A 19,913-nucleotide genomic window follows, 5' to 3' on the forward strand; every position below is an offset into this window, starting at 1 on the left:
GCTGTGTATAGGTGTTGACTTTTGGGGTGCTTTCATATGCCAGGCACAGCAGGATGCCAGCAAGAATGCCACACAGTCTTCAATGGCTGGTCTGGCTTCAGCAGATGACAGGCTTTTTACAATGCTTCTTGCAACGTGCACTTGCTTTGTCCTGGGGAAACTAGGCGTGGCAAAATCCTGGTTGCAAGAAGAAGCAGGCTTGGATCTGACTCCTAAGCTCACGGCTTCTCTTGTAGCTTGCAGCGTGTAGGCTTGTGGCTATATGCCAGGCTCTGGACCAAGCACTCAAGGCAATGAAACTCGAGGCAACTTCAAGCCAGACAGGTCCAAGCAGGTTCAAGCAAGGCAAAGCTTAAGCAAGGCAAAGCGACTAGAAATCAGCCTACATATATTTTATTTTATTTATTTATTTATTTATTTATTTATTTATTTATTTATTTATATTTATTATTATTATTCTATCTATCTATCTATCTATCCATCCATCTATCTCTATCTCTTGCCTGAGATTTGATTGGGCCAGTAGGGCAACTGAAGCTTGTACATAGTTACCCAGTGAGAAGGGGTTCTGCCAGGCTGTGGCCATACAAGGCAAAAGCATAGGCCTGGTGAGTCTGGACCTGTGGGCAGTACATGTGCCCTTACCCAGATACAGAGTGGTTTCCCAGACACTCATGGTCCTGTTCCCTTTGTTCCTTTTCCCACGTTACCCCAACTTTCTGCAGGAAGGTGGGGGAAGAGCTGGACCATGTCTAGATGCATGAGGATCTGTCTGGGTTTGTGCTGGGGCTTGTTTGGCCCTACCATGACAATGCTCTCTGACAAAAGTTCCAGATAGGACCATTCTTGCCAGCTGCAGTGTAGAGCACATTTTTGACATCTTGTCCTCCCTGCACTGTCCTAAAGGCTGCAACATGAACAATCTCCTGTTTAAGTTGTTCACTGGCCTGCCTCTGCTCAGGACCCCAGTGAAAATTGTTCCTTTGCATTACTTCATAGAGAGGGCTCACAATCAGACTGTAGCCCATCCTCCAGAAACCCACAATGTCCAAGAAATTCTGGGTTTCCTTTGTATTTGTGTACAAAATCTGCAGTTTAGAGTCACATTCCAGCTAGTTGCATTACTTGTGTACTAGGTGACTCTCATTATCTACCTTTCGGGTAGATTGGTTGGGCCACACCTTGAGTACTGTGTCCAGTTCTGGGCCCCTCAGTTTAGGAAGGACGTCGAGACGCTTGAGCGTGTCCAGAGAAGGGCAACGGGGCTGGTGAGAGGCCTTGAGCACAAGCCCTGTGAGGAGAGGCTGAGGGAGCTGGGATTGTTTGGCCTGGAGAGGAGAAGGATCAGAGGCGACCTCATTGCCCTCTGCAACTGCCTGAAGGGTGGTTGTAGCCGGGTGGGGGTTGGTCTCTTCTCCCAGGCAACCAGCGCCGGAACGGGGGGACACGGTCTCGAGTTGTGTCAGGGGAGGTTTGGACTCGAGGTGAGGAAAAAGTTCTTCACTGAGCGAGTCATTCGTCATTGGAATGGGCTGCCCAGGGAGGTGGTGGAGTCGCCGTCCCTGGAGGTGTTCAAGGGGAGATTGGACGTGCCGCTTGGTGCTATGGTCTAGTTGTGAGGTCTGTTGGAAAAGGTTGGACTTGATGATCCTTGGGGTCTCTTCCAACCTTAGTTACTGTGATACTGTGATACTGTGATACTGTGATAATGGTAGAATTATCTTAGCAGAAGATTATGTGTTCTTCTGGATCATGTAAAAAATATTCCAAATAGTCATTTATCATCTTTTCCAACAAGTCTTTCATTCACAAAGGAAATGACATGTTATTCTTAGAAAAGGCCCCATTTCCATCTGGGGAAACAATGAAAATGACATAGAATACATAGAATAAACCAGGTTGGAAGAGACCTTCAAGATCATCACGTCCAACCCATCAACCAATCCAACACCACCCAAACAACTAACCCATGGCACCAAGCACCCCATCAAGTCTTCTCCTGAAAACCTCCAGTGATGGTGACTCCACCACCTCCCTAGGCAGCCCATTCCAATGGGAAATCACTCTTTCTGTATAGAACTTTTTCCTAACATCTAGCCTGAACCTGCCCTGGCGCAGCCTGAGACTGTGTCCTCTTGTTCTGGTACTGGCCGCCTGGGAGAAGAGACCAACATCCGTCTGTCTACAACCTCCCTTCAGGTAGTTGTAGAGAGTAATAAGGTCACCCCTGAGTCTCCTCTTCTCCAGGCTAAGCAACCCCAGCTTCCTCAGCCTCTACTCGTAGGGCTTGTGTTCCAAACCCCTCACCAACTTTGTTGCTCTTCTCTGGACTCATTCCAGCAAAGGATACATTCAGAAGTATCTTCCATCTCTCTCCTGAGGGTCTTTATTTGATTAGAATAACATAGTTCATTTGAAAATGGTTTGAAAGAGGAGAAAATGAGTAACATAGGGTATGGTTAGACCTAAACTATAATCTGAATAGTACAATTTTATAAGCAACAATGTATAAATTATCAATATGTTGGAAAGTGGGATAATGTTGCCAAGTATGCTTGTTCCCTGTCCAGAGTACAAAGCAATGCTTATTCATCCAGGATCATACATTTGGCATAGATCTGTGTGCTTTGTGATTGACATGGAGACCTCCTGCCACAGAAAAATTTCTGTCTGGAGACTGAGAAAACCAAGATTACATGTCCACCATCTGTAAACCACAGATTTATAGGCAGTAAGGAGCTAGCTTGTCACGTTAACTTCCCATTTACTTCAGACAAAATGTACAAAATGAGAAGAATTCTAAAGATGAGTCACACACTGACAGCTTTAAAAATAGCTCCATGAGACATACTTTCCAGCAGGACTCTGTCATATCCAAAGTACTGACTTTGCTATGACAAAGAATAGCCATTTACCAGACCAATATTCACCCCATCTCCCCTCTGTTAGTTTTTTTCTTTTTTTCTCCCCCCTTTTTTCAGGCTTACTTCAACAAAAATAGAGAGAAATACTCCTGTTTACCTGTGCTCTCCTTTAGTTGCTTTCTTTACATATATCCTGAATGGACAAAAAAGCCTCAAGATGGCTCTGAGTCAGACAGTGAGCCAGGTGGGCATGCCTTTGGCCACATTTGAAAAAGGTGGTATTCTATAGGTTGCAATACCAGGATTTTACCCCTAGATCTGTGTTGCTACTGGCCATTATTGCCTTGGGAAATCTATAAGTACCAGCCCAAAGAGCCAGAGGGTTGTCTTGCAGTTGTCCACCCTCTGGAAGGAAGCACAAGCTTCGCTTGGAAGCTGAACTGTGTTTCAGTTTACCCAGACAAGACAACAAAGACCCCTCGCTGCCTCAGCATTGTAAAGCCCAGAGGACAAACACGCTTCTTGCCGGGCTGAGAGGCAAAACCCCAGTGGAGCTGAGTCCCCGGGACAGTTTTGTTTGACTGGAGAAAGGAGCAAGCACAGCTACAAAAGGATTACAGCCAAGAAACCGCCTCTCTACAAAGCTTTCAGCTACAAATCTTTTGAGAATAAAGCCTGCCTCAGCAATAAGCTGCAGACACCAACAGAAAGTGAAACGGTGCTCCTGTAGCTTCCACATGGTCAACACCATTTTGGTTTGTCTAGATCTTAACATGTGCCATGAGGTATCAGGATCAGTGAGTAATTACAATATCTGATTTTTATAAGCATCTATTGAAGGTCTGTTGCCTTAGGGAATTCTGGAGTTCCCTCCCCCCTGTTGTGGGCAATTGCCAGCTTCATTGCCGAGGTTCCTTTTCTTTACAGTTTAAAGTGCTGTTTGTTGTTTCTGGATTTTTGTACATATTGTTTGAATTGTTACTTGTTCCTGCTGGTGAGGTATCTGTTCCACAACCAAACACCTCAAACCTGTAAATAAGTTTTAATTAGTTGTTTCTTTTTCTTTTTTTTTTTTTTTTGGGATTTTTATGATTAATAAAATTATTAATACTTTAATTAATCACCCTGCTTATTGAATATTAATATATCATTTTATTTAATCATAACAACATAGCAAACATTTCAGTATCTTTTTAAGAAAGCCTTCTGCCACTTAGACTTTCTAGACCTTGATATTTCCTTGACTACAAGTTGGTAATGTGTAAAGCCAAATGAGACAGGAAAGCATACCAAGAAAAATACCTGTCCTGATACAATGGCTCCACCAGTCTTTTATTAGTTCTGTCCTCTTTGTGCATCTGTAGAAGAGTAACCCTAGAGTTTTTACTCAAACTGCAGTGATGTAAATCTAGATGAGAATTTTTTCCTCCGTGACAGCAGCTCTAAAGTTAATAGAACTGTGAAGATTGAGGGGTTAAAGTAATGAATTCCTCAACAGTTCACCTCTTATTGCCAAGTATTCATTAAGCTTGTACTGGATGTCTTAGACAGTGACCTCTAAAGTCTCTGACTTTCTGGTAAGGATACAGTCAATCTTTACTGTAATGTCCTCAAAACTTATATCTCCAAAATGTGCTTTCATAAAATTGCTCTGCAAATTACCCATTTAAGAGCAATTCTAAATATTCTTTCTGAACTGTAGATTGATTAGTGTTGAATGCAGTGCTTTGGGTGAGGTTCTAACAAAACACATTTTATTTCCTTAACAATAATTGAGCTGAAGACTTTAATATAAGGCTATTGTTGTTGTTGTTGTTGTTATTATTACTATTACTACTACTATTATTAAAATATCTCTCCTATCTCTCTCCAGGTCAATATGCTGTAGTGTCTTCCTATTAAGCAGATATTATGTCCTTTTATTACATTCTCCAAGACTCATTATTCTGTATCCAAATCCTTCCCTACCTGACTGTATTGTTTCTCATGGATGACCCTTCCACCCAATTTAGCATCATCTGCACAACAGAAATTATTAGTTTAAATAATATGTTCTGAATAATTTTAAATACTGAAAAAGCTGTGGTTCCAACATTGATTACTGTGGTGGCCCTGACAGAAGAAACTTTTCTGCAGTTTAAAAGCATAACTCAAAACACACCATTCCACTATCTGCAGTTTAACAACATAATATTCTCACTTTCAATGAAAGGTAAAGCCTTGCTTAATATGTGCCCAACTGTTATAAGGAGTTTTCTGGCTTTCTTGAAAACAGTTACTATTTCCAAGAGGCTTCAGAGCTTTGCTCTACATTATGACTGCAAAATCCCAACGTGTTGCAAAGCAATGAGTGGCAGCTGGGGATGTGCATCCTGATCCAGTGAAGGCAACGTCAAAGCATTCTTGAATGTAGCCATGATGCTTCTGGAGGTGAATTTCTCATGCAATGCAGGCAGTTCCTAGTGTGCCTCTGAAGACCACAGCACAACAAAGGTACTGAGAAAGATTATATTGTCGGTTATGAATTAATTCAACTAAGTTGAGCTCTGTACTTTCATAGATAGAGATCGATAGAAAGAATTTACTTAGGTGTCTCCATATTAGATTTTCAGGCAGAAAAATAGAATAGAATAGAATAGAATAGAATACAACACAACACAATACAACACAACACAATACAATACAATACAATACACCAGGTTGAAAGAGACCTTCAAGACAATCAAGTCCAAGCTATCAGCTAATTCAACCCACCTAATAAACTAAACTATGCAACCAAGCACAATATCAAGTCTCCTCCTGAACACCTCCAATGATGGTGACTCCACCACCTCCCCGGGTAGCCCGTTCCAATGGGCAATCACTCTCTCTCCATAGAACTTCCTCCTAACCTCCAGCCTAAACCTCCCCTGGCACATCCTGAGACTGTGTCCTCTTGTTCTGGTACTGGCTGCCTGGGAGAAGAGACCAACCTCTGCCTCACTACAACCTCCCTTCAGGTAGTTGTAGACAGCAATAAGGTCACCCCTGAGTCTCCTATTCTCCAGGCTAAGCAACCCCAGCTCCCTCAATCTCTCCTCATAGGGCTTGTCTTCCAAACCCATCACCAACCTTGTTGCCCTTCTCTGGACACGCTCCAGCAAGTCAACATCCTTCCTAAACTGAGGGGCCGAGAACTGGACACAGGACTCAAGGTACGGCCTAACCAGTGCAGCGTACAGGGGGAGAATTACCTCCCTGCTCCTGCTGGCCACACTGTTCCTGATGCAGGCCAGGATTCTATTGCTCGTCCTGGCTGCCTGGGCACACTGCAGGCTCATGTTCAGCCTACCATTGACCAGGACCCCCCGGTCCCTCTCTACCTGGCCACTCTCCAGCCACTCTGACCCCAGCCTGTAGCACTACATGGAGTTGTTGTGGCCAATGTGCAGAACCCGGCACTTGGATGTGTTCAATCTCCTGCCCTTGGACTCTCTCCATCTGTCCAGCCTGTCGAGGTCCCTCTGCAAAGCCTCTCTACCCTCCAGGAGATCAACTCCTGCCCCCAGCTTGGCGTCATCCTCAAATTTACTGATGATGGACTCAATACCCTTATCCAGATCATCATCATGTTAAAGAGCATGGGGCCCAGTACTGATCCTTGGGGCACACCACTGGTGACTGGCCGCCAGCTGGATGTGGCACCACTCACCACCACTCTCTGGGCTTGGCCCTCCAGCCAGTTCCTAACCCATCGCAGTGTGCTCCCATCCAAGCCATGGGCTGACATCTTGGTCAGGAGTTTGCTATGGGGGACAGTGTCAAAGGCCTTGCTGAGGTCCAGGTAGACTACAGCCACAGGCCTCCCCACATCCACCGGGATGGTCACCTGATCATAGAAGGAGATCAGGTTGGTCAGGTGTGGTGAAGAAGGAGGTTATTAATTTATTAATTATGAAAATTATGAATTATGAAAGTTATTATTTTTATTAATACTATAAAATTGTCAATAACTGATGAATCACCAACTTATAAACATGTTCTAGTGCACGTTCGTGAAATATATCCCATAACTGGCTTAGTATTATGATTAGAACTTATTTGAACTAATTACAAACTATTTCTGTATTTATATGCAAGAAGGGTGCAGTTCTGCCGCTTGGCCACTAGATGACGACGTGCGCGGCTTCTGGTCGAACTCAGATGAAGTTCTGTTCTGTGTGCCGCCGGTTCGAGACTGGGGTCTCGCAGAGTTGGCTCGCACAGAAGGACGGGCTGGCAGGGCTGGTCCGGAGACGAGCTGGCCCTCAGAGTTGATCTGTACCACACAGCGGGACTCCAATCGCCGGCAGGCTTGCCCGGGGGACATGGCGGTACGCGGGTCTGCAGGGGTGGCCCCGGGAGTAAGGAATATCGGCGGGGCGGGCCCGACGGGGATCGGCCCGGCTCGGCAGACTCTCGGGCAGTGACTTCTCGTTTGCTGGGCTTAAAACAACAGCAGGATCCCCGGAGCGGTCTGGGAGTTTCGGTGCAGTGTAAGCACAAACGCTGCTGAGTAATCCCTGGAGTTTAGCAGGGCGTGGAGCGGCACGTAGTGCTCTTCTCTCCACTATAGTGGGGTTAAGCAATTGCGCGGACGACCTGCCACAGTCAAGTCCCTTCTTCCCCGATAATTAGGCAGATCTTACCCTCGGGGGTTGATCCAGTCCATGCAGTAGCGACAGGGGAGGGTTCCTCTCCTGGTCGGTGGGACTGACTATGGCAATGCTGGCTCCTTAGCTCAGCGTGGTGTCCTTCCTTTATGGAAATAGTTCCTCCAGTTGCTTCTCACATGCAGATGCCTTGATATGCATGCATGTATGTAACAGAAGCTAAACAATAAACTCAATTGCAGAGGCAGCGGCTCGGACTTAACCCTCGAGCTAGCACGGAGACAGAAATGGAGGAGGAAGGCAGGAAGGCAGGAAGGGCACTTGTTTACTCACTGGGGTAATATTTATAGAATCCCTCAAGGCTAGGTTTGACCAATGGACATTCTTATAAACAACTGGCTTCAGCCTATGGGAAAGCATGACGCTAGATATCTTCCATATTTGGAGAAAGCATGAGCACAGCATGCACCAGCAGCATGCTAGCCTGGCTTTTGTCTTCCTCCTGAGGGAGGGGGAGCTCGCCCACATGCTGGGCAAGATTCAATACCTCGGCACAATGTGCCTTCACCACATCAGGCAGGACCTGCCCTTCTTAAATCCATGCTGGCTGGACCTGATCCCTTGGCCATCTTCTAAGTAATGTGGGATTCCATTCAAGATGACCTGTTCCATAATCTTGCCTGGCACTGAGGTCAGGCTGACAGGCCTGTAATTCCCTGGTTCATCCAACTGGCCCTTCTTGTGGGTGAGCACCATGTTGGCCAGCTTCCAGTCTTCTGGGACATCTCCAGAGAGCCAGGACTGTTGAAAAATGATGGAGGGTGGCTTGGCCAGCACATGTGCCAGCTCTCTCCGCACCCTAGGATGGATCCCATCTGGTCCCATGGACTTGTGGGGGATCCAAGTTGCTAAGTAGATCACCAACTACCCCATTCTGGAACAGCAGGAAACTGTGCAGCTTCGTGGCTCCTTCTGCCAGCTCTGCAGGCCAGCTGTCTGGAAGACATTCTGTCCTGCTAGTAAAAATTGAGGCAAAGAAGGCGTTAAGTACCTCTGCCTTTTCCTTATCCTTTGTTACAATGTTCCCCTCTGTGTCCACCAAGGAATGGAGGTTGTTCTTGTCCTTTCTCTTGCTATTAATATATTTATAGAAGGACTTTTTGATGTCCTTCACAGCAGAGGCCAGTCTAAGCTCCAAATGTGCTTTTGCCTCCCTAATTTTCTTCCTACAAGACCTAGCAACATCTTTAAACATTCCATGGGTTGCCTCACCTTTCCTCCAAAGATGATACACCCTCTTTTTTTCCCTTAGTACTTTTAGAAGTTCATTACCCATCCAGGCTGGCCGTCTGACCCAGCAACTCATCTTCTGGCACGTTGGCACAGCCTGTTCCTGCACCTTCAAGAGTTCTTCCTTGAAGTAGGCCCAGCTCTCCTGGACCCCTTTGGTTTTAAGTGCTGTTTCCCAAGGAACCTTCTGAGTTAGTTCCTTGAGTAACTTGAAGTCTGCCCTCCAGAAGTCCAGTGTGGAGGTCTTCTTGCTGCCCCTGTTAGATTGACTGAATACTGAAAATTCAATTATCTCGTGGTCGCTGGCCCCTAAACAGCCTCCGACCACCACATCACCCACCAGCCCTTCCCTGTTGGTGAAGAGGAGGTCAAGCAAAGCCTTACCCCTGGTAGGCTCACTCAGCACCTGGGATAAGAAGCTGTCCTCCATGCACTCTAAGAACGTCTAGACTGTCTCCTCTCTGCTGTGTTGAGATCCCAGCAGATGTAAGGCAGGTTGAAGTCACCCATGAGAACAAGGTCCGGAGATCTTGAGACAGCCTTAAGCTGCCTATAGAATGCTTCATCAACTTCTTCTTCCTGGTTGGGTGGTCTATAACAGACTCCAACCAGGATGTCAGCCCTGTTGGTCTTCCCTCTAATTCTCACCCATAGGCACTCAACCTGATGATCCCTGATCTCCAGCTCAACGGCATCTAGTGCCTCCCTGATGTACAGGGCCACCCCTCCACCCCTTCTTCCTTGCCGATCTCTTCTGAAGAGCCTGTAGCCATCAATTGCAGCGCTCCAGTCATGTAAGTTGTCCCACCCCGTCTCTGTGATGGCAACTACATCATAACTTTCCTGCTGCAGCAAGGCTTCCAGCTCCTGTTGTTTGTCACCCATGCTTCGTGCATTAGTTTACATGCACTTCTGCTGGGCTGCTGGTTTCACCTCTGGCTGTAGCTTATCACCCCCAGACTCCTGCCTGGGGGGACTGGTTTCAGCCCCTTCCCCCTTCGAATCTAGTTTAAAGCCCTATCTATGAGACCTGCCAATTGCCTTCCTTGAATCTTTTCACCTTTGAGGGATAGGCCATTTTCATACACTGGGACCTTTCCCCTCCTCTGGGACAGATGTACTCCATCTGTTGCCAGCTGACCTGGTGCAGTAGAAAGTTTTTCAAGATTGAAACCCCCAAAATTCTTTTGACTACACCAGCCTCTTAGCCACTTGTTGACTGTGGCTGCTGACCTTTCCTTATGGTATTCCCTCCTGCAACTAAGGGTATAGATAAGAAAATTATTTGTTCACCTGACCCCTCAACCAGATCCCCCAGGGCCCTAAAGTCATTCTTGACAGCTCTGGGAGTGCTGGTTGCAACATCATCATTCCCTAACTGCATAACTAGTAAGGGGTAGTAGTCAGAGGGCTGCACCAAGCTGGGCATCCTTCTGGTAACATCCTTGACCCTAGCTCCCAGGAGGCAACAAACTTCCCTGTGTGGAGGGTCAGGCCAACATATGGGGCCTTCTGTTCCACTCAGAAGGGAATCACCAACGACAATTACCCTCCTCTTTTTTTTTAAGGGAGCAGGTCCTGATGCCAGGGGAAGGCTGTTTAACCTTAGGCTGATTTGCCTTAGGCTGTTTTGCCTCAGGGAAAACCCCAGATGGTGTGTCCTCCATCAGAATCACCTCACCCTCAACCTCCAATGCCCTGTACTTGTTTTCCAAGGGCAGTGGGGAAGGTGATGGGAGGCAAGGAGGTTTAACTGTGTGTCTTTTGAGAGGAACTTGTGTCCATTCTCCTCTGCTTTTTGGATAACCAGGCTCTGCTGGGGGGGCCTGCAGAGCCTGGTTACTCAGGTCCGTCACCCTTCTACAATCTCTTACATCTCTAAGTCTACCAACCTGGTCCTTCACTCTGGCCACCAGGTTAAGCAGATAGTCAATCTGCTCACATGTTATGCAGGAGTTGTCCCAACTACCCTGCATCTCAAGTGCCACGCTCCAGCACTGTCTGCAGCCAGATGCCTGGACACCTACCTCTCTCTTATGACACTTACATACCTGCTCATGTTGCCCCTCAGTCTGAGTCGAGACTGATTTTTAAAGGAGGAACTCTTGAAGGCGCAGGAACAGGCTGTGCCAATGTGCCAAAAGATGAGCTGCCAGGGCAGACGGCCAGCCTGGATGGGTGATGAGCTTCTAAAAGAACTAAGAGAAAAAAAGAGGGTGTATCATCTTTGGAGGAAAGGTGAGGCAACCCATGGAATGTTTAAGGATGTTGCTAGGTCTTGTAGGAAGAAAATTAGGGAGGCAAAAGCACATTTGGAGCTTAGACTGGCCTCTGCTGTGAAGGACAACAAAAAGTCCTTCTATAAATACATTAATAGTGAGAGGAAGGGCAAGGACAACTTCCACCCCTTGGTGGACACGAAGGGGAACGTTGTAACAAAGGATGAGTAGAAGGCAGAGTTACTTAACACCTTCTTTGTCTCAATTTTTTCTAGCAGGACAAAATGTCTTCCAGACAGCTGGCCTGCAGCGCTGGCAGAAGGAGACAGGGAGCTGCACAGTTTCCTGCTGTTCCAGAATGGGGTAGTTGGTGATCTGCTTAGCCACTTGAACCCCCACAAGTCCATGGGACCAGATGGGATCCATCCTAGGGTGCGGAGAGAGCTGGCAGATGTGCTGGCCAAGATACTGTCCACCATTTTTCAGCAGTCCTGCCTCACTGGAGACATCCCAGAAGACTGGAAGCTGGCGAACGTGGTGCCCATCCACAAGAAGAGCCAGTTGGATGAGCCAGGGAATTATAGGCCTGTCAGCCTGACCTCAGTGCCAGACAAGATTATGGAACACGTCATCTTGAGTGCAGTCACAGAGCACTTACAGGATGGCCAAGGGATCAGGCCCAGCCAGCATGGATTTAGGAAGGGCAGGTCCTGCATGACCACCCTGATCTCCTTCTATAATCAGGTGACCCGCCTGGTGGATGTGGGGCAGGCTGTAGATGTAGTCTACCTGGACCTCAGCAAGGCCTTTGACACTGTCCCCCATGGCAGACTCCTGGCCAAGCTGTCAGCCCATGTCTTGGATGGGAGCACACTGCGATGGGTTAGGAAATGGCTGGAGGGCCGAGCCCAGAGAGTGGTGGAGAATGGTGCCACATCCAGCTGGCAGCCAGTCACTAGTGGTGTGCCCCAAGGATCAGTGCTGGACCCCATGCTCTTTAACATCTTTATTGATGATCTGGATGAGGGCATTGAGTCCATCATCGGTAAATTTGCTGACGACACCAAGCTGGGACCAGGAATTGATCTGCTGGAGAGTAGAAAGGCTCTGCAGAGGGACCTCAATTGGCTGGACAGATGGGCAGAATCCAATGGCATGAGATTTAACACATCCAAGTGCCAGGTTCTGCACACTGGCCACAACAACCCCATGCAGAGCTACAGGCTGGGGTCAGAGTGGCTGGAGAGCAGTCAGGTGGAGAGGGACCTGGGGGTGCTGGTCAATGGTAGACTGAACATGCACCTGCAGTGTGCCCAGGCAGCCAGGAGGTCCAATGGCATCCTGCCCTGTATTAGGAATAGTGTGGCCAGCAGGAGCAGGGAGGTCATTCTCCCCCTGTACAATGCGCTGGTTAGGCTGCACCTCAAGTACTGTGTCCAGTTCTGGGCCCCTCAGTTTAGGAAGGATGTTGACTGGCTGGAGCGTGTCCAGAAAAAGGCGACAAGGTTGGTGAGGGGCTTGGAGCACAAGCCCTATGAGGAGAGACTGAGGGAGCTGGGGTTGCTTAGCCTGGAGAAGACGAGACTCAGGGGTGACCTTATTGCTCTCTACAACTACCTGAAGGGGGGTTGTAGTCAGGCAGAGGTTGGTCTTGTCCCAGGCAACCAGTACCAGAACAAGAGGACACAGTCTCAGTCTGCATCAGGGGAGGCTTAGGCTGGAGGTTAGGAGGAAGTTTTACACAGAGAGAGTGATTGCACATTGGAATGGCCTGCCCGAGGAGCTGGTGGAGTCGCTGTCGCTGGGGGTGTTCAGGGTGAGGCTTGACAGGATGCTTGGTTGCATGGTTTAGTTGATTAGGTGGTGTTGGATGATAGGTTGGACACAATGATCTTGAAGGTCTCTTCCAACCTGGTCTATTCTATTCTATTCTATTCTATTCTATTCTATTCTATTCTATTCTATTCTATTCTATTCTATTCTATTCTATTCTATTCTATTCTATTCTATTCTATTCTATTGTATTCTTTAGTAGCAATGGCATTATTAGTAGAGGAGGCCTAGAAAGTTACTTTTTCTTTTGTTCTTGTCTCATATCCCACCTTCGGGGTTCCCCATACATAAAATTATAGCTGGGGGTAAAGTGTTAATAAAAACTTGGAAAGGAGAGTCACTAATTTCCCTCTGGGAGGGATCTTTTCTTGTTTTGTTAACAACAAATACAGCTGTCCATACTGCAGAAGAGGGGTGGACGCATGTTTCGCAAGTGAAAGGACCACTTCAGGAATGTGCCTCTGAACCTGACTGACTCACTGAAAAAGCAAAACTTACTTCAGCACTACTTCCACACTACTTATAAGATGTTTTGAAGTACCTCCGCGACTGCAGTTAGTGCTGGCAGATCAGATAAGTACTCAAATACAGGTAAAACCTCAGTCTGAAGGCTCTGGAGCTCACAAAACAATCCCTCATTTTGAAATATCTGACATTGTGTGACATCGAATCTGGATTGCAAGAAAACATTGCATTCTGTGTATCAAGCATCCTGGGACTTGATGTTATTGGGGATGGGTAACTTGTAAATGTTTTAGATTTTTGTAAGAAATGTTGTAAGAAAGGGTATTTATTATAATTGAGGAGTATTTCATCCTGAATGCTGGGAAGAGACTCCAACTGAAATCTGAAATCTTAAAGGGATCTGTAGGGTTCCTGAAGAATGTGATTGCTGCCAAGAAGACATGCCTGGCAGCTGGTTGCACCTCAGTAGGCTAAGGAGGCAGAGTTAACATATATGGTGCAGCCTAATCTTGATCCTAAACCTATTTTTGTATAAGGAGCCCAGTCAAAATCTAAGACCGTGTTCCCATGTGTGGATAAATTCTCCCCTAACATTAGTAGTGGTAAACAGGTTGAATGAGTAATTAGGCCTACTAAAACTTAGAGAAGCGATGGTAAATTTTTTCTGCTGTACTATGATTTTCTGCTATATATTTTACTAGATTATAATGAATGTAAGCATAGATGTGATAAAAGCTTAACAAATATTCACTCAAAATGAGTTAGATTTAGATTTCTTATATTCTGAGAGTGAGTGTGGTCATAAATGTAAGCTATTGTAGTTATGTAATTAGGTTTTTTGGATGATGTTTCCTGTTGGTTCAAAAGTTTTAACTTCTTGAATCAAATGTAAATTGGCTTGTTGGAATAATTGTAACACTGATCTATATCAATTTCTGTAATTGTTGTTTGGTATTAATAAGTTGCAAATAGATGATTATGATTTGGAAGTGATTAGGACAGAGGAATCCAATTATGATCTAATTAAGAAAAATCTGAAAAATCTGGAAGTAATAACACAAATCAATGGTACAAAAAAGAAAATGGGGGTCTGTTATAAATGCAATAATGGTTTGTGATTTGTGTTACAAAATACAATATTCAGGGTTTCAAAGAGATGATAAATGCCAACTATCTCAGGTCTGAGGAATGTTTACCTTAGATTAAGTCCTAAACAGCTGTGCCTGTGTGAGAAGATGTGGTTCTTCAAAGGATACAGGAGAAAGACCTCCCCTGCATCATCTGTGACCCCCAAAGGACCCTTACCACAAGGAAGACACATGCTCAAGAATCCCAGGAATTTGCTAGAACTGATTATCATATCCCTGCCTTCTATTAAGCATAAGCATGCATATGTAGATGATGTAGCTATACAAAGAAGAGATGGTAATTGTAAGGTGTTTTTTTGGCAGAGACTGGAGGTGTCTGGTGGGGGGAAGGCTCTGCAGCCCGGCATGTTGTTTTCTTTCCCTTGCTTCTCCTTTTTTTAAATAAAACAACTCCCACAAGAAACTTAGAAATTTTCTTGTGTGGCCTGTTCATAACATGAATCATGTGTTTTCATGATGGGAAATAGAAATAGCCTTTTGGGAAAGACAATCTAGTAGAGAGTTAGAGCTGTTGGTGGGCTGAAGAATTTAAATTTGCATGGATGCATATATGCATATAGAAGACAAATAGGGATGTGTCAAAGTATTCTGAAACTTTTCGATCTCCTGATGCTGATTATTACAGAATGGTTTGGGTTGGGAGGGGCTTCCAGAGATCATATAGTCCAACCCTCCCTGCAGTGAGCAGGGACATCTTCCCCTAGATCAGGTTACTCAGAGACTAACCTTGCCTGATCATTTCTATGACACTTCTCTGGACCTGCTCTATCATGTCCATGTCTTTCCTGTGTTGATGGCTTCAAAGCTGGACACAGTACTAAAGGTGAGATCTCACAAGAGCAAAGTGGCAGAATGACATCTCTTTATCTGCTAGCCACTCTTCTTTGAGTGTATCCTATGATGCCATTGGCCTTCTGGGCTGCAAATGCACACTGGGCTGCAAATGTCCAGCTTCTTATCCACCAGAACCCCTAAGTCATTTTCTGTGGGGCCATTCTCAATTTCATCATCCCCAGGTTTGTACTGATATCAAGGATTGTCCTGACCTTGGCACAGGACCATACACTTTGCCTTACTGAATCTGTAGAGATTTGCCTCAGCCCACCTCTCCATGCTGTCCAGGTCACCCTGAATGGCCTCCCATCCTTCAGACTTATAAACGGCACCACTCAGCTTGGTATCATCTGCAAATTTTATGAAAGTGCACTAAATCTCACTGCCTATATCATTGATGAAGATATAGAACAGTACTAGTTACAATACAGGCCATTGAGGGACATCACTTGTCACCCATCTCTGTCTGGATATCAAGCCATTGGCCACTACCCTTTGGATGTGACCACTAAACTTTGGATGTGATCATCCAACCTATTCCTTATCCAGTGGACAGTCCACCCATCAAATCAATATCTCTCCAGCTTAGATAGAAGGATATTGTGGGGGATTGTGTCAAAGGCTTTCAAAAGCAACATCTATTTCTCTTCTATTGTCCTCTGATGTAGTTACACCATTGTAGAAAGCCACCACACTGGCAGGCAGGACTTGTCCTTGGTGAAGCCATGCTGGCTGTCTTGAATGACCTTCCTGTCCTCCATGTGTTCCAGCAGCTTCCAAGAGGATCTGTTACATGGTATCACAGTATCACAGTACAACTAAGGTTGGAAGAGACCCCAAGGATCATCGAGTCCAACCTGTCTCAACAGACCTCATGACTAGACCATGGCACCAAGTGCCACGTCCAACCTCCTCTTGAACACATCCAGGGACCGTGACTCCACCACCTCCCTGGGCAGCCCATTCCAATGACGAATGACTCGCTCAGTGAAGAACTTTCTCCTCACCTCAAGTCTAAACCACCCCTGGAGTAGCTTGAGACTGTGTCCCCTTGTTCTGGTGCTGGTTGCCTGGGAGAAGAGACCAACCCCTTCCTGTCTACAACCACCTTTCAGGTAGTTGTAAAGGGCAATGAGGTCACCTCTGATCCTTCTCCTCTCCAGGCTAAACAATCCCAGCTCCCTCAGCCTCTCCTCACAGGGCTTGTGCTAAAGGCCACTCCCCAGCCTTGTTGCCCTTCTCTGGATATGTTCAAGTATCTCGATGTCCTTCTTAGACTGAGGGGCCCAGAACTGGAAACAGTACTCAAGGTGTGGCCTGACCAATGCAGAGTACAGGGGCACAATTACTTCCCTGCTCCTGCTGGCCACACTATTGCTAATACAGGGCAGGATGCCATTGGCCCTCTTGGCCACCTGGGCACACTGCTGGCTCATGTTAAGGTGGCTGTCAATCAGCACCCCCAGGTCTCTTTCTGTTTGGCAGCTCTCCATACACTCTGACCCCAGCCTGTAGCTCTGCATAGGGTTGCTGTGGCCAAAGTGCAGCATCCAGCACTTGGACTTGTTAAATGCCATGCCATTGGACTCTGCCCATCTGTCCAGTCGGTCGAGGTCCCTCTGCAGAGACTTTCCACCCTCTAACTGACCAACATCTGTTCCTAACTTGTTGTCATCTGCAAACTTGCTGATGACTGACTCAATCCCCTCATCCAGATCATCAATGAAGATGTTAAAGAGGACAGGGCCCAGCACTGATCCCTGGGGGATGCCACTGGTGACTGGCCGCCAGCTGGATGTGGCACCATTCACCACCACTCTCTGGGCTCGGCCCTCCAGCCAGTTCCCAACCCAGCACAGAGTGTTGCTGTCCAAGCCACAAGCTGACAGCTTAGCCAGCAGTTTACTGTGGGGGACAGTGTCAAAGGCCTTACTGAAGTCCAGGTAGACCACACCCACAGGCCTCCCCACATCCACCAGACGTGTCAACTGATCATAGAAGGAGATCAGGTTGGAGAGGCAGGACCTGCCCTTCCTAAAGCCATACTGGCTGGACCTAAGCCCTTGGCCATCCTTCAGGTGCACAGTTATTGCCACCAGGATAATCTGCTCCATCACTTTCCCTGGCACTGAGGTCAGGCTGACTGGCCTGGAGTTTCCAGGTTCCTCCATTCGACCCTTCTTGTGGATGGGGACCACATTGGCCAGTTTCCAGTCATCTGGGACCTCTCCAGTGAGCCAGGACTGGAGGCAAATGATGGAGAGCGGCTTGGCCAGCTCATCTGCCAGCTCTCTTAGCACCCTAGGATGGATCCCATCTGGTCCCATGGACTTGTGAGAGTCCAAGTGGCTCAGCAGGTCCCAAACTAATTCCTCATGGATTTCCAGGGCATCACACTGCTTCCTGACCCTATTGCCCAGCTCAGGAGGCCCCTCAATCTGAACTGCTGCCTTGCTGTTAAACATTGACGCAAAGAAGGCGTTCAGTACCTCAACCTTTTCCTCATCTTCAGTCACAGTGTTCCCTTCCAGGACCAGTAAGGAGTGGAGGTCCTTCTTGCCCTTCTTTTTAACATTGATATAGTTGTAAAAATGCTTTTTATTGTCTTTGACAGAGGTGGCCAGCTTCAGTTCCAACTGGGCCTTCACCTCTCTAATTTTATTCCTACATAATCTAACCACTTCCTTGAACATACCTCGAGAAGCCTTCCCCTCCTTCCAAAGGTGATACAGCCTCTTTTTTTCCCTTAAATCCTTCAGGAGCTGCTTGCTCATCCAGGCCGGTCGTGTTCCCCACTGGCTCATCTTTCAGCACGTGGGAGCCGCCAGATCCTGTGCCTTCAAGAGCTCCTGTTTGAAGTAGGTCCAACCCTCCTGGACCCCTCGCTTCCTGAGGATTGATACCCAGGGAAATTTATAAAGAAGTTTCTTAAAGAGGCTGAAGTTTGCCCTCCGGAAGTCCAAGGTGAAGGTTCTGTTGGTGCTCCTCCCTATCTCCCTGCATATTGAAAACTTCACTGTCTTGTGGTCACTGCACCCTAGGCAGCCTCCCACGATCACAGCTCCCGCCAGCCCTTCTCTATTGGAGAAGAGCAGGTCAAGCAGAGCCTGACCCCTGGTAGGCTCACTTATCAGCTGCGTCAGGAAGCTGTCCTCCATCTGCTCCAGGAATCTTCTGGACTGCCTCATCTCTGCTGAATTAAGTTCCCAGCAGACATCTGGCAGGTTGAAGTCACCAACAAGGACAAGATCTGATGATCTTGAGACAGCCTCCGGTTGTTTGTAGAATAATTCATCAGCCTCCTCATCCTGGTTGGGTGGTCTATAACAGACTCCAACCAGGATGTCAGATTTGTTAGGCTACCCTCTGATTTTAACCCACAGGCTCTCAATTCCTTCATCTTTCACCTCAATTTCTGAGGCAGAAAGTGACTCCCTAATATACAAAGCCACCCCTCGTCCTCTTCTCCCTCGCCTATCCCTCCTAAAGAGCCTGTAACCCCCCAGTGTAGCATTCCAATCGTGCGTGTTGTCCCACCAAGTTTCTGAGATGGTGACTATATCATAGTCACCCTGGTGGACCAGGACTCCCAGCTCGTCTTGCTTATTGCCCAGGCTGCGTGCATCGGGGTACATGCACTGCAGCTGGGCTCCTGACCTCTCAATTGACCCTACCTTGTGCCCTACTGTTTCCTCTGCAGAGGGACCGATTTCCTCACCCACTCCCTTCAGACCTAGTTTAAAGCCCTCCTAATGAGCCCTGCCAAGTCTAGTGCTAGGACTCTCTTACCCCTTCTAGACAAATGCAGCCATCAGGACCCATCAGGTCGCGTGCAGTAAAAGTTGCCCCATGATCGATGAAACCAAAGTTCTGCTGCTGGCACGATCCCCTGAGCCAATTGTTGATGGTATGGGTTCTCCTGTTCCTCTCAGTGTACTCCCCTGCCACTGAGGGAGCTGAGCAGAACTTAATTCAACAGAGAGAAGGCAGTCCAGAAGATTCCTGGAGCAAATAGAGGACTGCTTCCTGACGCAGCTGATAAGTGAACCTACCAGGGGGCAGGCTCTGCTTGACCTGCTCTTCTCCAATAGAGAAGGGCTGGCGGGAGATGTGACTGTGGGAGGCTGCCTAGGGTGCAGTGACCATGAGATAGTGAAGTTTTCAATATGCAGGGAGATAGGGAGGAGCACCAACAGAACCTTCACCTTGGACTTCCGGAGGGCAAACTTCAGCCCGTTTAAGAAACTTTTTTGTAAAGTTCCCTGGGTACCAATCCTCATGAACCGAGGGGTCCAGGAGGGTTGGACCTACTTCAAACAGGAGCTCTTGAAGGCACAGGAACTGGCAGTTCCCATGTGCCGAAAGATGAGCTGGTGGGGAAGGCGACCGGCCTGGATGAGCAAGCAGCTCCTGGAGGATTTAAGGGAAAAAAAGAGGCTGTATCACCTTTGGAAGAAGGGGAAGGCTTCTCGAGGTATGTTCAAGGAAGTGGTTAGATTATGTAGGAATAAAATTAGAGAGGCAAAGGCCCAGTTGGAACTGAAGCTGGCCACCTCTGTGAAAGAAAATAAAAAGCATTTTTACAAATATACCAACACTAAAAAGAAGGGCAAAAAGAACCTGCACTCC

This window comes from Dryobates pubescens, chromosome Z (assembly GCF_014839835.1).
Source record: "Dryobates pubescens isolate bDryPub1 chromosome Z, bDryPub1.pri, whole genome shotgun sequence".
Taxonomy (NCBI): Eukaryota; Metazoa; Chordata; class Aves; order Piciformes; family Picidae; genus Dryobates; species Dryobates pubescens.